Source organism: Triplophysa dalaica, chromosome 8, assembly GCF_015846415.1.
Source record: "Triplophysa dalaica isolate WHDGS20190420 chromosome 8, ASM1584641v1, whole genome shotgun sequence".
Lineage (NCBI taxonomy): Eukaryota > Metazoa > Chordata > Actinopteri > Cypriniformes > Nemacheilidae > Triplophysa > Triplophysa dalaica.
In genome coordinates this window covers 19,213,213-19,235,348 of record NC_079549.1, presented here as the reverse complement: position 1 = coordinate 19,235,348, position 22,136 = coordinate 19,213,213, and the positions used below count along the sequence as shown (strand labels likewise).

General features: G+C 38.1%; 1 protein-coding gene across 1 annotated transcript in view; it reads right to left on the bottom strand.

Moving 5' to 3' along the window:
- map2 (microtubule-associated protein 2) overlaps window positions 1-20,881 on the bottom strand; it is an 80,531-nt gene extending 59,650 nt beyond the window's left edge. Inside the window, exon 1 of the mRNA XM_056754263.1 lies at window positions 20,821-20,881. The gene's annotated coding sequence lies outside the window, so the exon portion shown is untranslated. The remainder of the gene's footprint in view (window positions 1-20,820) is intronic.
- Between the last annotated feature and the right edge of the window lie 1,255 nt (window positions 20,882-22,136).

The window sequence follows — 22,136 nt, the reverse complement described above, 5'->3', positions numbered from 1 at the left end:
AACTACAGACTTCATTAGGTTAGAAGTGATCTTGTGCTGTCTCTAGAGGAAGAGCTGGAGAAGCCCCAAAGCCATGGCTTGAGAACAAGCCTCCGACTGTAAACAATTTCAAACAATCATTTGCAACAAAGACCTAATACACGCAGAGGATGGAGCTGCTCTCCTCAAAGGGACAGCTAGTCTAAAAATGTAAAATGTTGCCATCATTTACTTGTTTCTTTTTCTTTTTAATGGAATTATTAGGTTCCATAATTTTTATCAAATAATAAGGTTCTATCTGCATTCTAAACAGTTATAAATTATAGAGTTATATTGAAATATTGAGCTTCAAATTTTTGCATTTCGTTTGAATTTGTAGATTAAACATTGTTGTTTTCTAAAAAAGTCCCAAATTGTACGCAACGTAAAGAAAATGCATCACATAATGTAGATTTTTTTTGACAAAGTTGTCTAATAGAACACTGATGAGGTTTACAATAAAAAAATGATGCGTTTTCTTTACATATTCAAAACTTTTCTCGTGGAAAAACAAGATTTATTTTCATCTGTCCAGCAATAACAGAACTCAATGATCACCACACCAGATCTCCCTGGGACTACATCTCATTAGAAAAACACAAATCCATCACCTCTTAAACGGGATTTGGTCATAATCTTCCCTTCTTAACCAATCAGAGAGTCCCTACAGCAGATGCTCGCGTATACGGACTGAACTACGCCTTTGCTACGCTGGATCAATCCTAATTAGCCTGATGGCCATTCCATTCCACACAAACTCCAGACTGCAAGCCACAGACTGGATGCCTTGGGCTTAGGCCTCCTGCGGGGTGAATTTAAGGGGGAACGACATCGTCTAATCCAGCAACCAGCGAAGAACAGCTGCACCCTGGATCTAATCCACCATCCGCAGCCTCCAGCGTCATTCAAACAAGCTAACAGTCCACCTGAGACTCGCAGATGCTGGAGCTACCAAGCTGAGCCGAACAAAATTCATCACATCGTGCACTTGTGCTTTACAAAGCAGATTTATACGTTATTGAGTGTACATTTAGGTTCCAGCGTGTCTCTTGACGGAACATGTTTTTTTATGTTGTTCTCGCCTGTTTAAGGTCTACAGTTAACACCCGCCAAGAATCAAAGGTTGTATATATTAGTGTTGTTTAGTTTTTTGTCTGGTTAGAAACGTTCTCAAATAGGATTTCTGATAAATTCACATTTGGCGAAAATTCTGTCTTAGTGTCTATTGCTGCAGTAAACTTGAAAAGGTTGAAAGCACCAGTAAGGTACAAAGAAGTTTCAACACAAATGTAAAAACACAAAGCACAAATGCCTTGCAGCTTGTACTCATACTTGTACTCCGTGGCTACAGTGTTTGTTTGTATAATCCAGGACCGAACCTCTCTTAACTGCTTGTGTCTTTCAACGCTCTTTCTAGTCAACAAACATCTCTGTTATATCCCATGCTAAACATTCCACGTTAAACACCAAAATAAGTGTATAGCTTTATCCATCAGGAGGCAGGCAACAGCAAAGTTTGCTTGCAAAAGAGGAACACCTTGGCTTTTTGGGCTAAATGACACTGGGGGGGTATTCAAACACTAATTGAAACCTTTTGCCAAGACAGTCCCCCAAGATTTCTGCCAAAATAGCGGGCAAGTGCAGCTACATTTAGTCCCCACACATGCTAATTGGTCTCCAGCGAGAATAGATGGATGAATAGAAAAAGAGAGGAATGGAGAGAGATGGTATTTCGGTGCTCAAAACAGACATGACGAAAAGAAACTAGGTCTTCATTAACATAACTCAGTCCTCAATTCTTATCGTTCTCATCTTCTCATTTGAATAAATACACAGCATGACAAGAAAGGTTATCAAATAAACAAATAATTTTTAAACTTTTTTCTAAACACATGTGCAAACATTACTGTTGTATTGCTTAAAAGTGAATATGAACTTCTTTTCTTTGCAGTATTTGAGGTCTGAAAAATACAGAACATCTTATCTGTTATTGTAATTATTATATTATTGTCATTATATCTGAAATATTGTAAGTAATTCACAGAATGAAACAAAAATGATCATTTTACATAAACAAACATTTTGAAATGGTCTCTTTCCGCACCTGTATATTTAGGTACATTAATTCATAAATGAACATTTCCTAAAATAAATTGAATTTACAAACTCTTAGGACATTGTTGTTACTTAGTTATTTCAACTTCTCTAAACATTGATAATGCTCTAATACTCACACATTGACAAGGAAGGAATGTGAAACTTGTTTTGACTTAGTAGTTTAACACATGAAACTAATTAAAATGTTTTTGGTGTTGCTTGTAAATTTTAAAGTAAATTTTAATCACCACACGATCTGTGCAAATATACTCTAAATATTTACCTATGACCCTGCCCTACCAGGCAGTAAAACCAGTTTCACAGGAGGACTGGCTGTTGGTTGCAATTCACAACCTCAGCGCTAGATGCTGCTTAATTTCGTACACTGGACCTTGGGGTCTTGACCATCCAGAATAACCACTGGGGACCGTGAACTGGATTTAACTTGCTGTGTGCTTGAACTGGACACTCGTATGTGAAGCTCTTATATGTAGCATCACTAAGTCAAATCAGTAGAACATTGACCTTAATCAGCCTGACCAAGATTCACCTCCCACATCAAGCTACAGGTCACTGAATAACACATACAGCTGCCTCCTATGCTATGCTGTGACTGAATGATTTATAGCAGTTGTCACAAGGAAACTATGCACATCACTGCCAAGTTTTGTCAACACGGATCTACAACTACACAGTATGTTTGTCAAAGGTGGTGGTGTAGTGAAATATCTGGCTTGGAGTGGGGACTACTTTTTATCACATTTGTCTTTTAGCCGGATAAACTGCAATCCCACCTCACTTTCTCGAAACAAACTACACCAAACCCAATCCTGCACCAGAGCTACTGGGACAATTTAGGATTTGACCCTGAATAAGTGGAAGAGTGAATATTTCATGACTGCTGCCAGCTGAAGTACAATGAACGTTACGTTGATGTGTGAAATAACCCTTGAACATGCCCACACTGTAAATTAAGCATTTATAAGACCTGTCAAACAAGTGATTCTCTGCAGGGTTACATCTTGTCTCTATTAAGTGGAACCCCGAGATAACAAGATTACATAGTGGTGGCCACTTTCTAAACCGCTAACGTAATGGAGCTCTGAGACACCCAACCCACCCGCTTCTTACAAACATTCCTCTTTTCCCAAAAAGGTGCTGAACGTCCCCTCGCTGTTTGGCATTTCAACTGGAAAACAGCCGTGTTGTCTAGGCACATCCGCTAAGTGGGACGGAACAGAGCGTTTCTTAAACCGCCTTCCTTTTAAGAAAATCTATCTTGTAAGGCTCATTCTAGATATGATGTTTAGTGTCTAATAATACAATTCTCAAATAAATAATATAGATTTTTAAAAGACAATTAACGATTCCCCAAATGAGGTCCCAAATCCAATGGTATATGTCACTTCAAATTGGGGGGAAAATGGGTCCAACATCATCCAAATGGAATAAAACATAAACCTCAGAGAAGATTTATCTTTTGTATATGCTGCCGAGTTGATAAGTCTCAGAAGAAAATTAGCCAGATTCATGATTATTATAAAGTACTCACGGGCACAGAATGAATTAGAGGATTTAATAAATCCCATTACTGTCAGAAAAGTCGGATCTAAAATAAATATGTCATGAAATGGACAAAAACAATAATGGATGGGCATTAAAAAAAGTTTAGTTTAAATGGAATTTACAAATCAAAAGTAACTGTATTGCACATACGTTGCATATCACACTTCTCTTCAATAATGTGTAGTGCTATAACACAGAGACCTGACCTGCCATCAATTTCTGCTCTCAGTTATCCAATGTTGTCTGGAGAGCGTTCTACAAATCCTACAAAACAGCATGGAGATTTTTTTCTTGTAAAACAGTAGATAACATTAGGAGTGAGGATGGACATCTTCAGCTCACCTGCAGTCTGAGAGTTTCAGTTTCGAATACCAGCAAGCTTAAAAACACATGGCAGTCAGGACAAGAGAAATACAAAGCACCTCTAATGGCCTACTTCCGTTCCAACATGTTTGTTTACATACGGTATCAGTGATTAACCAAATTAACATGCTTCCTGTTAATTACACAAAAGTACTTGCAGGTTAAATCACAAACTGCATCCGCAGAGAATGTACACAAGTTGCAGCGAAAAGCATGACTCCTGTATTGCGCAAGAAACTTTTCCTTACCGTGACCCTCTTTAAATCCATTTGCATGCTTTCCTGTCCCAAATCGCCTGCTTATTATTTTAATTATGTGCATTCATGCGTAAAATCCATGTGAAACAATGTTTATAATGTAACGCTTTCAGCCAGAAGCACGCTCCACAGTGCACATACATTTATATTTAATAACTGGACATGAGATCTGGCAACCGCATCACAGTGATGTAACATTGCTTTTAATAGAGAAAAGATCGAGTCCATTATTGAATTGTTCTGAGCATCACTAAATGTATATAATAAAACATCTGTTGAAGGTCCACATGAGCTTACATGTGAGAAACAGATAGACAGACAAAATAAATTGGCTAGCAAACTCTTGGCCAAGGCGTGAAAAAAAGCTCCTATTTCCTCTCCCTTCATTCTGCTTTAGTGAAGAGCACCGGAAATTCCTCTCCTGTGAAATACTCATCCCATGGGCGGCTTCAGTGCAGAGACTTATGCATACAGTACAAGGGCGGGATGCCTGAGAAAGGGCGGGAAAAAACGGAACATGAAGAATAAAAGCATGTTGATAAAGACAGGATTCCTTTTTGTAAATGGGTATATGTAAGTGAGTCAAGAGGCTTGAAAATGAGTCAAATATCCATACTTGACTGATATACAACACAATAAAAATCATTGTTTCTGATTATATTACGTTTAACCAAAAGGAGCAATGTTGTGACTTTAGCGCCATCTAACAGTGAGGTTGCAAATTGCAACCAACGGCTCACTCCAATCCTCCCTTTCGAAGCACTACGGCGGCTCTCACAGGACAATGATGTCATTGTGTTTTAATTTCTTTGCCAAAGGAGATAAGGTATTTGCGAAACTCGCTCTGTAGACTAGTTTGTCCGTTAAGGGCGAAATTCCATGCAAGGTTGACCCGCAGTGAATGAAGATAGAAATAGCTAATTCCAAGGTAATAAAAACATACTCCTAACATTATGTAAGCTCTTTATACACATTTAAAGACATAGTTATGTATATTATTACATTTATAACTTTTAATAAAGCCCAAAACTGCAGTTTATAGTTTTTGTTGGTGGAGTACCTAGCATACTGTTGCATCAGTCAAAATCCGTCTGAAGAGTTTAAAGAGATGTAACCTTAGCGAAGACTGTCCACTTATAAAGTTAAAGTTTATTTTAGGGTGAGCTATCCCTTTAAATAAAAGCAATTTCATGCAATTTTATGCAAAACACAAAAGAAGATATTTTGAAGAATGTTGGTAACACTGGCTGCCATTTATGTCATCTATATGGACACAAAATCATTACAGAATTTCACGTTTTACAGAAGAAAAGGTCATGGGCATTTTTTGAACGACATGAGGGTAAATAAATGACAGCATTTCTACTTTTGGATGAACTATCCCTTTAACATTTCAGGAGTGGAAGAGTTGTACTGAGACCAAGACCAAGGCTCTTCTGAATAATATGGAAAAATCGTCATGCCCCGTTATGGCCCCTGTGGTCGATGCAGCACGCACCCTGCCCACATCATTGAAGTCCAGGGTGCGGCCGCAGCACTGCCCAGCTGGCTCGTCCTCTGCAACTCTACACAAGAACTACTATAACAGGAAATTCCCTAGAATAAACTCCGTCTAAAAAAGATACCACCCGTACACCCACATGATGACATCATATAATTTGCATTACAGAGATGGGACCTAAAACCTACTGAGCTTCCTTTTAAAACAGGATCTTGACTTAAAACAACCCTTAAAAGTAGCAGATAGATATCATTCACACAAACAGAGATTCTCTAAAACAAGATGTGTTGATTTCAATAGTTAACATTTCGCTAATCTAACAACAAAGCGTTGTCTTCAAGCCTTAGACTGAATAACTTGCAACTTCTTCCTGTGAGATTTGTCTTTCATTCATCCCATTCACCTTCTTTCATGAAGAACTCTCTCGAGGAACGCTTTAAAGACACGCCACAGGCAAAGTCCCTCATCTCAAACCGCATTCATGAAGAAGGTGTCTTCTCAGCACTTTGCCATCTTATGCCACCGCAATATTTTGTCAACTAATTTTTCTCACTTTGCAAACAAACCTTGACTTTCAAACCACCAGACTGCCAGAGCTTTAACGTTCACAGACATTAGATTGAATCTCTCACTGCCCCTTTTCCTTGGTGGGAAAGTTGGAAGTTCAAAGCCTGGCTGGAAAAAGCGGAGTAATTGTATGCCTGGGATTACATTATTTTCGCTGTTCTTTTGAAAGGGAAATTGGGGGCTATTTTTGTCAATGTGATATAAGCTTTGTGCTGTTGGATCATCAGTCACAAAGCAGGAAATGTGACCCTGACCCCGATGGCATCTCTCCCCGAAACTCCAAACCACAAGAAAACAAAAATATCCAGACACAGATGACCACGATGTTGGCTGAAATTATGAATACATTTCTGGAGACTAACTTTAACTTGATAAATTTCCTGAATTAAGATCAGATTACTTGGTTTTCATCTGATCACAGTTTTCTTCAATATCTATCACAATTCGTTTCTTTCTATCATTCATGACATTTTTATATTGTGTTGTAATTATGAAAACTGTGTGTGTTTGCAATGGCATGTATGTTTGCAACCAGTCCAAACACACACAAATACCGAAGCACACAAGGGTCCTTTCAGCTTTCAGTAAGGTCTGTTCCCCTCTCGTAAACAGCCGCGCTTCACTCTGTTAAACGGGCTTCCACCCCCAGCTCCTCTCATATCCTCCTCAAATTTGGACTCCCCCACTGGCTTCCTTACACAGACAGAGTGTGAAAGAACTACAAGAGAGGGGGTGGATTAAGAAAAAAACTTGACTGGCAGATGCACAAAAAGCAAGGAAGAACGACACAGAGGACAGAATTATTTAAGATGCCTGTCCAAGACAATGAAAGCGTGAGGCCAAACTAAAGGAGAAAAGGTTCTGCTCAACTTACGATTACTGCTAGGGAAAAATATAAGGCTCATGCCACCCTTCATAGCATCTCTAACCTTTTCTAGTCTAAACCTTTGTCTATATATTTACATTTATGTATTTGGCAGAGTCAAACCCACAACGATGCTGACGCAATGCTCTTTCAAGGAACAGCACCTAAACCTTTCCAAAATATCACATGTTTTGATCTAGAGTCCACAATGCAACAATAATCACATTTTAACAGTTAAAAAATGTTTGACCAATCCGCAGAAAGTTATTAAGTTTAAGAAAGGGGTTTATCTGACATGCTGAAATTTATCCATAGGACAGAGCCACTAATACGCAGTCGGTGAACATGTTGAGGCTTTTTGTCCCAAATGTAAATCATCTCGACTTTGAACATAACCTCAAAAACAGGAAAAAACAAACATGACATTAGTGAATAGTCAACCAGGCAGAGTGGATTTGATTTCATTGGCTATAAGCTCAAGTTTGACAGAGGAGGTTCCACATACTCAATAAATCTAAGGAGGTGATGAAAACAGTTTCCTCAACAGAAGTGAAATAAAACCTGACTGCCGTTGACACTTACTAAGCAATCCTTTCATTTATCACATTCACAGCAATTCAGATGTTACACAAGAACTAGAACTGGGACACTACAGGCAACACTGTGTCTAAAAAAAGAATAGTACTTGTATAGAAGTCAGTTATTCAGTTATATATTATGTGTCTTGGTCATGTCTTGGGAACCACACTAACAATTCAGGGCTTACCTTGAAGAGAACGTTCGTCCAATAATACAACTCTGTCATCATTTATTTACCCTGATGTTGCTGTATTTGACTTTCTTCAATGGAACACAAAAGAAGATATTTTGAGAAATGTCTCAGTGGTTTTGTGTCCATACACTCACTGGGGTCCATTTTGTTTGGTTAACAATATATCTTCTTTTGCACAGATGACATAAAGTCATACATGTCAGGTGAATAATATAATAATAATAAGAGAATTCTCATTTTGGGGTAAACTATCGTTAAAGGGGTCTTATGACCTAAAACGACTATTATCGTTTGTTATAGATGTAATGCAATGTGATTTAAGGTTCAGAAATGCTTTGCCCCGCCTCTCTGAAATGCGCAGATTTTTTACAAAGGTCATCACTCAAAAAAGCAAGTTGTGCTATGACCAGTTAACCAGTGCGTAGTGATTGGTCGAATACTGCAAGTGTGTGATGGGACTGTAACGCCTCTTACCATATTTGGAACATCAGGTTCGAAACCAATTGTACTGACAGGTACACCCACTTTACTTGCGTAAACATTTGTGCAGTCTTAGTCAAATCATACCACGAATTTACGTAGATTTGTAGGGGTGAGGTTACACAACGCGTTTCAGGCAGGTCTGGGTGAGCATTAGCTTTTAGATATAATGCATCTATTGTTCTGACAATTTTACATGTCTAATACATGCATGGGCACCTTATAACACACCAAAGACACAGAAAAACACATATTCGCACCATGTGATCTCTTTAAAACTAAATAGTCAGTGTTCATGCAACCCACCAAACGTGCTTTGTATTAAAAAATAACGCCACAATTTTCTTTTGCCTTCTTGATCAAGTTTAGAAGCATCACTTTAATGCAGCAGCCAATATCCACTGGCCACCAAATAAGTCAAAGGCAAGAGCATCAATTAAAACCACCTAGGTGACAGAGAATCCTATGTAAGAGCGCCATAACCAATAATCCATATCTAAATTAATAATATAAAAGCTAATTAATTAACATACATGATGGATCATGACAAACAGAGTGTGTGAGAAGACTCAAAGTTTCAGTAGGGTTGGGTGTATCTGACATTAAAGAGAGGAATATTTCACAGTTTTGTAGAAGTCTAGCAGAACAGAGCATAAACAAGCCGTGCAATTACAGCCTGCCACGCTAATGAAGTCTCAACTCGCTGATATGTAGGCAGCCTATGATGCTTCATCTCGTGAGATCTTTCGCATTAGTCACAACATTCACGTCTAACACATCTCGCACTATGAATTACTCACAGAGGTGACACTATCAAGACTAAACCGTGCTGTTTGGATAACTTCAACTAAAGAGAGATGTGCATCGGTTTATATTTAATCTCCTCTGGGAGTAATCGATTGTACAGAACCTTGATTGTGCAAAGATGCATTCTTGCAAATTTTAAAGCAAAAACAAACAAATCAATAATCCTGCTTAGATTTAAGGTCACTTAAATCAAAAATAAATGAAAACAGTTATATTTTCTTATATCTTAAAAGTAGCCGACCTTTCCTCTCGGCATTTTATAAACCATTTTAAGAGCACTGTTTAAAACTGAACGAGCATATTATGGGATCTTATTGATTTTTTTCATTATTTAGTACAAGTCAAACATATTTACCCAGTTTTTTTAAACCCATACAATGCTTATGTAAAAACCCATAAATCACATTTATAATATGTGAAAAATCTATGAGATTATGTTTTAAGTAAAAGGACAAATGTTAGAACATTTTAAATATAATCAAATAAAAGTCTGATTAAATTAATATGTTGGCAAAATCATATCTTGTCTACAGGGATAGTTTTAAAAATTAAGCATACCCCTTCAGATTAAAGGATTGAAGATCGTGAGAAACATTTTTGTGAAGTGATCATCAACTTTTGAAAGGTAGTGTTTATATGGGGACCGTACATGTGTTCTATGGTGTGAAACATTTAGAAAAAAAACTAGCAATGAAGATACTATTTTATCTGATATTTAATAATATAAAACAATATATTATCATCAGTCTGTTTTCAAACGTGTTGCTGTAACACAATAGGATACAATTTATTTGTCAACTACCCATATGTTGTGTGTTCCCCAAAATGAAAATTTCACTTAACTAGTTGGATGACTTATCAACTATTGGACCGTTGTGACCCATCCCTCACACTGTGCTCAGTGTAACACAGATGTGTGACCGAGAGGACACCGTGTTGAGGGTTCCGGCGGGGTCTGCACCTCATCTGCAGAGACCACCGACAGCCGCTTTCCAACTGCTAAAACATGGCACAGGATGTATATATAACTATCCAAATGACACATGACTTCCTCCACGCAGTAATAAAGTCTGCAGACGGCAGACATCTTCTCCTTGGGCTCAGCTGGAACATTTTTTACACAGCAGTTCTAAACACTAACACCACGTCTACACCAGACGCAGCATCCAGTGTGGACAAAATGTTAAATTACAATGGGTTCTAATGCGTTCTATTGTCGCTTCGCGCCACATCCGGTGTAGACACGGTGTAACCGCGGTTCATCACCTGCCAACATCCTCTTAATTAATTTCCAGTACATTTTTGCTTAAAAGAGAAATAAATAACTTGCGTCTTTAAATCTAACCTATTATTTTATAGCAGCACAGTGAGATCTGCATTTGTTATTTCTGTTTCATGGGTGGATGTTTTCATGTATGTTTTGGACCTCTAAGCTGCTGACTAACCCTTTCCTAAACACTGAGCAAACCGAGGTTCTGCAGAGGCTCTGAGCTGTGGGTGGCTGGCAACTGGAACTATGTTACCATGGCAACGCTCAGAGAGTCAGTTGCCATGGTGACGAATAACAGCATTAAGAAGACCTTCAGAGAGCGGATGGAAACAAAACCACTGGCATTAGGAACTAGGAGGTTTTTCTGCCGGGCACTGAAGGTCCTTCAGACGGCTCACTTTAATGCTAAAGGCTGAAAGCATCTGCTTTATTCTGCTGCTACACAGACAAATCCTGTAAAATTAACCTGATTCAAGTTCAAGCCTACCTTCATCTTTTGAAAACATTCTTGATAAAGTTAACATTTTTAGCTATTATCCTTAATCTTTAAATATACATCTCCCTCTCAGATTGAATTCATTAGCACATTGATTTTTTTTATTTAAACCAAAAGCAAAACAAATAGCATTTACACTTGTACACAACCTCATGAGAGAGAGATCGCCTGACACCTTCTAAAAGCAGGAGTCACATGTGCCCTCAGGTCACAGAGGTCAAACCTCCTGCTGACCCCGGGGCCAGTTTAATACACGTTCCACTGAGAGAGATCCATTTTTTCCATGAGAGAGCCTGTCAGCAGTCGAACTCGAAACCTCTGGGATGCACATGTCAATAACCCCGGCCAGGAAACCAAGCAGAGCACAAAGCAGTGATTTTAGCTGAACAGTGTGAAATGTCTTTACCAGCACAAAGAACCAAATGGGCTTGTTTGAGAACTTTCAAAGGATTTCATGTTTTAAAGATTTAAAACAGGATGTCCCACAGCAAGAGTCTGTTGGAAACCAATTTGTTGGAGTGTTTATGTGTTTGGCTCTTTGGAGGAAGAGTTTACCCAAAAAATGAAAACACTGTATTACTCACACATGTACTGCAACTCTGACATGGACCAAAACAAGAGTCAAGTAGAAGTACCATTTTTATGGTAACGACAAAACCTGCACATGTTGCTAGACGGCCTATCTGCAGAGTAAAGAAAGTAAAATGGGATTGGAGGACAAATGATGATAAATTATCCCTCTAGGGTTATTATATACCAAATATTTTATTAAAAAGCATTGCATCCCACTCTCGGATACACAACTGAGTTCCAGACCACATCTAAAATGAATGCTTCACATGCAACGATGAAATGGTCCAAATTTACATACTCTGACAGTCATTTTAGTGCCATGATGATGACACACAAAAAACAGGAATGCAGATCAATTCTGCGGTAAACAGAATTGTTCTTCTTGCCTCTTTGCAAGGCACAGTTGTCTATTTCAAGCGTATTGCGGTTTTTCAGACAGCCGGAAAAAAAAAACTCTGTGGGAATTTTCACTCTTTCTCTTGGCTGTAATGGGAGTTGTAGTCGTAATCCATAGAAACTATGGTTGCATTAAATACATTTTGAGAGAAAACACACACAAACAGGCCAATACATAAAGATTTCTTTGATAATAAATCAAGTTTAATTTCAAAGCATCTCAAGTTATGGTAAATCTAGAGCACAAAGATGTTTTCTCTGGGTTTCCTCATCCTATGGTGTTTGGATTGTCAGCTAGAGATGCATCGAAAAACATGTGCTTTGGGTAGCCACAACAGAGGATTGACGTTTTATATAAAAAACACTTGGCACTGCAGCTTCTATTTATAATACAGAAAGTTATGTGAAGCCAAAACATAAGGGCACAAATCACCAAGTCACATCTCATTAGACATTTTTCCTCAAGAAACTATAGCTGAAGCATATAAATAAATCATTACAGGGCCGACTCTGAGACAGTTTTGGCACTTTATACAGAGTTATTTATACTATATACTTTAGTCAACAGAAGTCAATCCTTTGTTTGCCGCAGTCGCTGTTCAGACTACTTTGGAGGGTCCCTTACTCTGAGTCAGCTTTGTAGACAGCATAATAAACAAAAAGCATTTTAATGTCCAATGTGTAATATAAAGGAGGATCTACTGAGAGAAATACAATACAATATACATAACTATGTTTTCAGAGGGTTATAAAGACCTTACATAATGAAGTGTTATGCTTTACGTATCTTAGAATGACCTATTTCTATCTACTTACACCATGGGTCTCCTTGCATGCAATTCGCCATGTTGTTTCTACAGAAGCCCTAAACGGACAAACTGCTCTACTGAGCGGATTTCGTAAATATGTTATCTCCTTCAGTAAAGAAGCAAAAACTCAACAACGTCTTTGTCCTGTGAGAGCCGGTGTAGTGCTGCTTCTAAAGGGAGGGGTGGATTGAGCCATTGGTTGCCATACGCAATCTCAACGCTAGATGCCGCTAAAATCTCCACATTGCTCCTTTCAAAACTGGAGATTTCTGACAGATTATTATCAGTAACTTTGGTACAGCTTTAATGATCTAAGTTTTTATTTATCCATGTTGTTTAGAGGAAACCATATGATGTATGACAAGATGAAGGATGAATCCTATAAACATGGTGGGAAAAGTTCTTCAAAGCATCAGCTTTGAGCAAGCAAGGCTTAACATGCGTTATTAAACACAAAAGAATCTAGAAGTTTACAATCTGGGTGCCAGCCCCCTTCATGAGCGCTATAAAGCAAAAAACATTTTCCAACGCAAGCTTGTGAAATAGCCTCTTTTCAGAGACCAGGTTTTACACAAAAACTTGTCAGATGTCGTCCACAGAAGCTTCGTTCTAGAAAGTCAGTCACGATCGGCAGCAACACTGAGCCACCTTGTGCTTGTGGCATGCTTGAGAGCGATCCGCCCCCGACAGATGATGGAGCATTATCTCACGGGCCTGGCTCTTTAACAATGCGCACTTAGAGAGCAGCAGCCCACACACTTCTGCCTACACATGGGCGTCACATCTCCCCACTCCCCTGCACAACCCTGACACCCTTCCGTGTGAAATTAGTGAAGAGAGGATTCTGGGTAATGGTAAAATGACTCACTGTGGTCACTTATTTACTCTTTGACTCCTCCCACCTACCTGCACCTATTCACAACCCACGTAGAGAGGACACAACATGCACGACGAACAGTGTGCAACATTACAGTGAACACGGCTCAGCCCACACATTAACCTCCATCATACACACACACACCTGTCTTCACCCACACAGACAATAAACCAGTTTCTTAAGAATCGTCCTACGCCTGCCATCACTGATCCTCAATGCTCTGCCATCTTTTAGACGTTTGTCACATTACACAGTAAAAAAAAAATCATCGACATGGATTCATTTAAAAAGGGGTCGAGGTCTAGGCCGAGTACTTCACCTAAACATGAGATGCTAATTCAGTATCTCAAATTTCTCAAAGTATCTTAGAGTTATATATTGTTTTTGACTGACATGAGGGTCCCTTTAATATTCCCTAGCAATGTATTCTTATGGAAATGTGTTCTTTATGCATCTGACAGATGCTTGTATCCAAAGCAACTTACATAGCATTGTTTTACACCTTTTTGTTTCTGACTATATGCAATCCCCCAGGATCGAACCCATGACCTTGGCTTTGCTAGTGTCATGCTCTAACCACTGAGCTACAGGAAACCTTAAGGATAACTTTACATCAAATATTACAATATTATAAATATTACATTTCTGTAAAGCAAATACTAATACAGCTGTTCTAGAACGTAACTCGTGCTGAACCTAACATTTCTTTAAAAGGTGTTCACTGAAAAGTTACACTGACACCAGACTTCACTAGAGAAAGATTTAATCAGCCGCTTTTTAATCAGACTCATAGGAAACTGCAATGCGTGTAAAAACGCAATATAATGAAATCTCTTGAAATTGAGTGCTTGCTGCCGCATGACGACACTTGGGAAGCCATGTTAAAGCAGCCCTCAAGCTCTCTCTCTCAATTTCAACTCAATCCCAGATCTGTATAACCACATGTGTACAAGTCATGCATTCAATCGTTTAACTGCTGCCCTATGTGCAATTTGTATTCGGTTCTCACTTTGGTTATAAATTGCTTTTATTGCGTCTTAAATTTTTTTACGCCACAAAAGTCAAAGTGCGTTTTATTTAAAGCGTTTAAAGATCCCAACATCTGACTTTTTCCATCGGGCAGCCGACAGTATGCCAACGTCCATAAATTACCAGATTGTTGGAACTTTATTAGCCAAAAACAACCACATTTCTTGTGAGTGTGACTATGTTTTTGCAGTGAAGGATAACTGGGTACTGTTGTTCATCCTGTTAAATAAGAATTTTGACTTGATTTTGATGTAAACTTGAGTTGTCCTAGACAAGTTGTAGGAGTGTTGAAATAACATTCTCGGCTTTAAATTTTGTGAGTGAGTTCACAACGGTCGTATCTGTAGAACACAACTTGACGGTTATTAAAATCAAAGTCCCTGGATTATAGACGGGTGCTTTCTTACTGGGTCACTACTGTCAGTTGTACTATTCCTTAACCTCAATTTTATTTAAGTAGTAGGGCTTCCCCAGTGCCCTGCGGATACCAGCAGCCAACCTGGCACTTGATCCTCAAGTCCAGGGAGAGACAGGCAACTAAAATCACGTCTGTGCCGGCCCTTGTAGTTTACTTCCACATGGACAGACCTTTGTAAAGCCTCCTTTGTATGTACCAGAGTCTTCATTACTCCTGAGTCACATGGCCACTGTTTCCATGGCGGTGGTTGCCATGGATATAAAAGAGCCTACATTCAGACCATTACGGGTTTGCGCCATTAACCAACGCTTCTAATGCATATATGCTAAAGGGCTTCATTAAAAGGAAGAGAAAGTTTTATGTTTCTTCAAATTCCATTTAAAGTTTGGTGCTTTTCATGCGTCACAGCTGTTCAACAGGCCCAGAGCGTTTCAGTATGCCATTTAAAGATCTGATCGGCAGAACTAAATGAATTGTTCTCAAAACAATAAGACTAAAATAAGTGATAATTAACAAAAAAAACATAAGTGGTTATAACAGCACAAACAAAATGAAGAGCATTAAACTGAACTCTTTTTGTCTGCCCTCATTACACAAAACCAAATCTGCTTTATCTGCCTATGACGATGCACCTTTAATAAGAAAGTGCATCGTCACTTTCTCAAAAAAGTGTTACGTTTAGATCAATCAGATGTCTGTTTCATAATCGGTCTACAATTTTTTACAATAAAGACCAAATATCTGAAGAGTTTTTGTTATATTTAACGCACACTAACAGAATTCGTTTTCATAATAGTTTTCATTAAGGATAATTATTTTGAATGCAGACGCTTCCAGCTACACAAACTCAATTTCACGCAACATTGTCTTTCGATTGTGTCAGAGCACAATGCATCATGTAATGCAAGTTTGTGCATTCTCAGGCATTGATGAAAGAGACTTTAGAGGACATCAACATTAACCGTGTGCTTTTTTGGTTGTATGGTTTTCTCTTTCAGGTCAGCTGAGCAACAGTTTAAAAAAAGTATGTGCTATCTAAGGTCACTAGCTGGTTTCAAATAGGACACCATAACACCATGAAACATTAATATAGTACAGTAATGTTACTTTTATTAAAAAACATTTTATGGTATTAATCAGATTTAGCATAATAAAAGCATATTCTACGGAGATGAATAATATTTAAACTTCTTTACCAGTCACAAATCCAATCATTACTTTATTTAGGTTTTAGATTAAAAACATACCATTCATGTTCAGTGCGGACACATTTTCTCTCAGTAATCCTGTATACATTTTTAATTCATTTAAAACATTTTAGACCGTTTTTCACGAAGATACCAAATGCAATATTTATTGGGGCTTTCAGGTAAAGAACAAAGTGAACGGATTAAAACTGTGACATCCCCGAAATTTACTGAGAAAATATACCTGCAAACCTGAAAAAAACTGTTTTCTATTTCTACAAATCTTCTGACATTTATGTTGATAAAGATTGTTAAGATTTACAACTGTTTATTAAATAAACAGTATTGCTATCAATATTGTATATAAGGCGCAATTTTATTACACATTTTCTCATTCCTCATGTATTATTAAGACATTTTACATTTTAAAAGATCTGGAAATATAAAAGTATTACATATCCATACAATATATCTTGTTGACAAAGATTTATTTTCTTTATCCATCAAGCTTAAATGTAAACCAACATCAACAAATTCATATGAATGACATGTATTTATCTCTTATTTAATTTATTCAGAATTTATTCATTTTATGCAAAAAAATAAAAAAATTTACATATAAATGTACTTAAAGCCTTGAAACTGAAAGACAATCCATACATATCCCATACGACCAAATATAATTTCGGAGCTGTAAATGGTGCACTCTTTACACAGTCATGTCCATTGTCAGATCTGCCCAACTTAATGCAGTTGCCCAACTCAATACATTATTGAGCTCATGCACAGTGCACACACTAAAGCACTCCCAGAAACACATTCATCTTTCCAGCAGATGAGCTTACGGAGAACATCTGCCTCTATGACAATAACACATTTATCATGACTGAACTGAAACTAAAATCCTATGCTGTCTAAAGTCCACATTCCCTATCAGGAGTCAAAGACATAAAATGATTATGAACTGGGTGTGAAAGACCCATTCCTGTCTCTGCCCTTGGGAAATTACAGTGCTATGGATCAGATGGGGTAATGGTTGTCCTGCTGATAACTGGCCTTCATCTGCCTGCAGTAAAATTCAAGGTATAGGCTACAGAAAGACGCCGGTTCTTTGTTCTGCCCCAGAATTGGTGGGGGAGGAATATGGAATAGGAAGAGCCCATGGGCAGCTCAGAGTCAAACAGTAGCAGACAGATTAGAGCTCTAGACAGTTTATGACAATCCTTAATGACACTTTTGGCCTTGATGTCTTGTATTCACAGCAAAGTGGACAAGGCTCTAAACGGCTGTATTTTATTAGATATTTTTTATGTACATACATACATATTCACTAGGCAAGCATTTATCAGTTTTGGCCAAGAAACTAATAACCTAGTGTGAAAATAACACCAAAAATGATTGTGCAACCCAATATAAAAAATGCAAAACGTGTAGGCAGAGGCAACACCAATTTCAGATTTGAGGAATGTGCATTATCTGGTGTTAGATGGTTAGAGTAATTGGGTGTAGAGGTGACCTGCTTTCAGGGAGTCCACAGGGAGAACAGTAGCATCATTGTTTTGGGGTCCTCAGAAATGCAGCTCATTTTCCATGAAGAGTTCACCAGTCAGAGTGAGAGCACCGCTACCCTTAAAATACGGTCCAAACATGCTTCCTGCTCTCACACACTAACTCTACCTTTTATATAAATGTCAGTGTAAATGTCAATATACAAAATGTCAATCTGGCATTAAAGTTTTCACAGCACAAGCTTGAAAACGAAAACCATTGCATATACACAACCATAAGAAATGCTTTAAAGGAATAGTTCACCTTCAAAATGAAAGTTCTGTCATTATTCACACGCCCTCTTGTCATTTGAAACCTGTATGATTTTCCTCCTTCCGAAGAAAGAAGATATTTTGAAAAATATGGTAACAAAAAACTGTTGGTTCTCATTGACTTGCATTGGTTTGTGTCCATACAATAGAAGTCAATGAAGACCAATGGTTTTACTTTTTGGTTCTAAATATCTCTTTTTGTGTTTTGTAGAAGAAAGAAATTCACAATGGTTTAAAATGACAACAGGATGATTAAATGATGATAGGAAAAATAACATTTATCCCGTTTCAAATAGAGGATTGAGTAACTAAGGGTTTCAGTAATCAGACACATCAATTTAAAGGGACAGTGGATTCAAAAATCAAACATGTCATCCTGTACTCCCCTCATGTCATTACAAATCTTTGACTTTCTTCTGTAAAACACAAAAGAAGATACTTTGGTTGGTAACCAAAAAACAATGGCCACCATTGACTTCCAATGTGCCAACACAAAACTATTGTTCTCTTTGTTCTGTTAAAGACAAAATTAGATGAATTTAGGAAAGCGAACAGTTCTAGAGCACCTTTGAGAACCATTTTAATTTTTCCTACAATGGTAGTCAATGATGTCCAAGAAATGTCAGTTGCAAACATTTTTCCAAATATCTTTCTTTGTGTTACTTAGAAGTTGGAACAAAGAAATGTAAACAGATTTGAAAAAAATGAGTAAATGAAGACAGGATTTTTATTTTTGGGGGAGAGTATCCCTTTAAAGTTTTCTCATTTAATGTGTCCACACAACTCGAGAACCCAAAGCTTTGAGCGGTACAGATTCCTCAGAGTTCAAAAATAACTCGAGGATCGAGGATTCAGGTAAAACTCCACCTGGTCTTATCATGTCAGAACCTGAGCAGCAGAGGGAATGTTCTAGACCCTACAGCATCATTGATCGGGCCGGCGTGAGGTGCTTAAGAAGGCAGCAAGGATAAATGTCTCATGGTAACTCACTATCACTTCATTAGCATGCATTATGCATATACCTGTGCCTGCACACTGTTCATGGCCAATGGAAATCAATATACAACATCACAATATGAAAATTTTATAACACTGATATGTGGCTCAATAAAATCCAGCAGTTTCTGCCAATATTTTGTCTCTGCTCAGGAGAGGTCTAAAAAGGAGTATACAAAAAGACCTGCACAAAACAAGGGCACAACAACCACTCCAAGCAGACAGGATGTCATGCAATGGTGCTCAATGAGAATGGTTATTCAGGAGCAGGACAGCACAAGGACAATGACTATTCTCTTTAAAATGTTAATGCAATCATGACAGCCACTAAAGTGGAGGCTAAAATGATGGAAAAAGGTTGTGATAATGTAATTGGGATCCTTTCGTTTACAGGGCGCACAACTCATTTTGTACTCTGGATGTGGAGTGTCACAAACAATAGACTGCCTATCAATTGTACTAGGGTTAGAATTCATCAATAGTACTTATACTTAGCGTAACATAAAAACTCTGTAAAATCTTTGGGTGCCTATTCAGACAAGTAAACGAGAGCAGAAGGGGGGTCTAACTTTTTGTCTCCTTTTGAACATCTGTTCTATTTAAGGGAGAGGGTAGCTTGCTAACAGATGGTCAAGGCATCTGACCGATGGTACGGTGCGGTATTTAGACACAGTACCACTTGAATGCCAATGGACTTTATGAGATATATGGCACACATTATTAGAACACAAGAATATCAGTCATCCGGAACAGGGCGCTGCATTAAATCTCGCACCCCATACATGAATAAGCTGAGCAATTTAATAATGCGTAACATCATATAAAACACAGCATCATCAATGATAACACTAAGTCTTCTATACGGTCAAGGTGATGATTTGCAAGCTGAATCTGTTTTAGCATGACCATCATAGCACGTGTGAGTGGAAAAACATGCAAGAGAAGGTAAGCCACCCTTCATTATATCTACATACTACACACAGCAATGGATGTAAACTTAAAACAAAGGGACAATAAATTAAACTCAGTACTTATAAAGAGAAGAAAATAAAAAATAGATTTAGATTAACTGGGTAGTATTTTAACACCGTGTAGCTGTTGTTTCAGCACCATTGATGCTGGACTGAAAATCTCTTCTGCGACAAAAGCTAATGTCTTTGCTCAAGTCTCCTCCTTTTTTAAATCATCCGATTAGTTTCATTTATGTTACACTTCCAGTAAGATAAAGGTCTCTATTATGTCAGTCAATCGATACTAGCACAAAAGAGCATTTAAAGGAGGCTTACGATTTTTTTCTCAAGGATTTTATGACTCATTTGGGAGTCATATGGAAGGTGGCACACCTTTTCGATCTTAAAACACATTTTCTCTTTTAAGTAAACAGTGTTCCTTAAAGAATCAAGGAATGATGGATTCGTATATTCCACAAGATTGAATAAGACTTCACATCAGCACCACCGTTTCAATTCAGAACAATGCGTCCTTTCTCAAGCAACAGGGATTAACCGTACCATTAAAACCTTTCAATGCATGGATTAAAGGAGTTTAAAACAAACGAGTCAAAGAAGTTGCACAGGGTTCTTACAGATAAACATACCCTGACCGTTTTTCATTGATATTATGGCTTTCTGCGAATAAAGGAAGATTGAGATTTACCTGTTCGGTGTGTTGCGTCCGCTGCAGGCTTCCTCTCGAAGCGCAGTGAGCGCCGGCGGTAAAGATCCGCCCACTCTAAACTCCGCCCAATACTGGGTAAGCGCCGCCTGTTTATGAATAATTACCGTAAATCGCAGTGTGAGCGTGCATAGTGAGACAGAGCAGTGTATTCGTCATGTTAGATTTATTTACGCAACAAACAAATAAAGTGACACTTGAATATTATTTTATTCATGCATTGTTCGCTAATTCAGTTCAATAACAATTATGGAGTTATTAACACACCCAACACACATGTGAGGCTACAGAATCTCATAGGGCTACTTGCTCCAATCACATTCATTTCCGCATGGAAATTAAGAGATTCGTATATCATGCGCCGATGGGGGAGTTAAAACAACTGACATGTTAGCATGTTGTAAGTAATGACCACTTTGGGTTTTCTTTTCCAGCTTATAAGCAAACAATGCCCTTTTACACCTCAGAAGATGGAAATGGAAGATTGTTTATGGTTTCATCGAGGACAGTGCAAAAAACATTATTATGCTATACCTCATATATCTTTGCTTTACCTACATTGCTTCCTGGGTTTATATGTATGTAAATAAAAGCTAGTTTGTGTCATGTTGTCATAGCTCCAAAAAAATAGTGGGGGAGGTAAAAGAGACCAATGAAAGGTAAGAGACCTCCTTCCATCCTCTCCCCTTCTATAAATTAGAGATGCTGAATGAAGGCCCTGTGCACACTCAAGTGTCTTTATCACTATGGAGACGTGAGGCTTCCAATGGAGTCAAATAATGCTGGGTATTGTCGGTGCAGGGGATTTTGTGTATCAAGTCTATCATCTCTGTATGTGGATGTCTCTCGTAGCAATCCAGGATCTGTTTATATCAACTGACAAGTACACAGGGCCAATTCCAACATATCAGTTAACGGGGCTGGGGAGTAACGAAATACAAACCCCAATTCCAATGAAGTTGGGACACTGTATAAAATGAAACTTAAAGCAGAATACTTGCAAATTCTTTTTGAACCATATTTATTTGAATGCACCACAAAGACAAGATATTTAATGTTCAAACTGATAAACTTTATTGTTTTTTGCAAATATTCACTCACTTGAATTTGATGCCGGCAACATGTTCCAAAAGAGCTGGGACAGGGGTATTTTTACCACTGTGTTACATCACCTTTCCATTTAACAACACTTGATAGCGTTTGGGACCCGGTATGTACCTTTCTGCATTAATGTTGCATTAATGTGCAAGTTACCCATGCTGTGGGCACTAACACACTCCAATACCATCACAGATGCT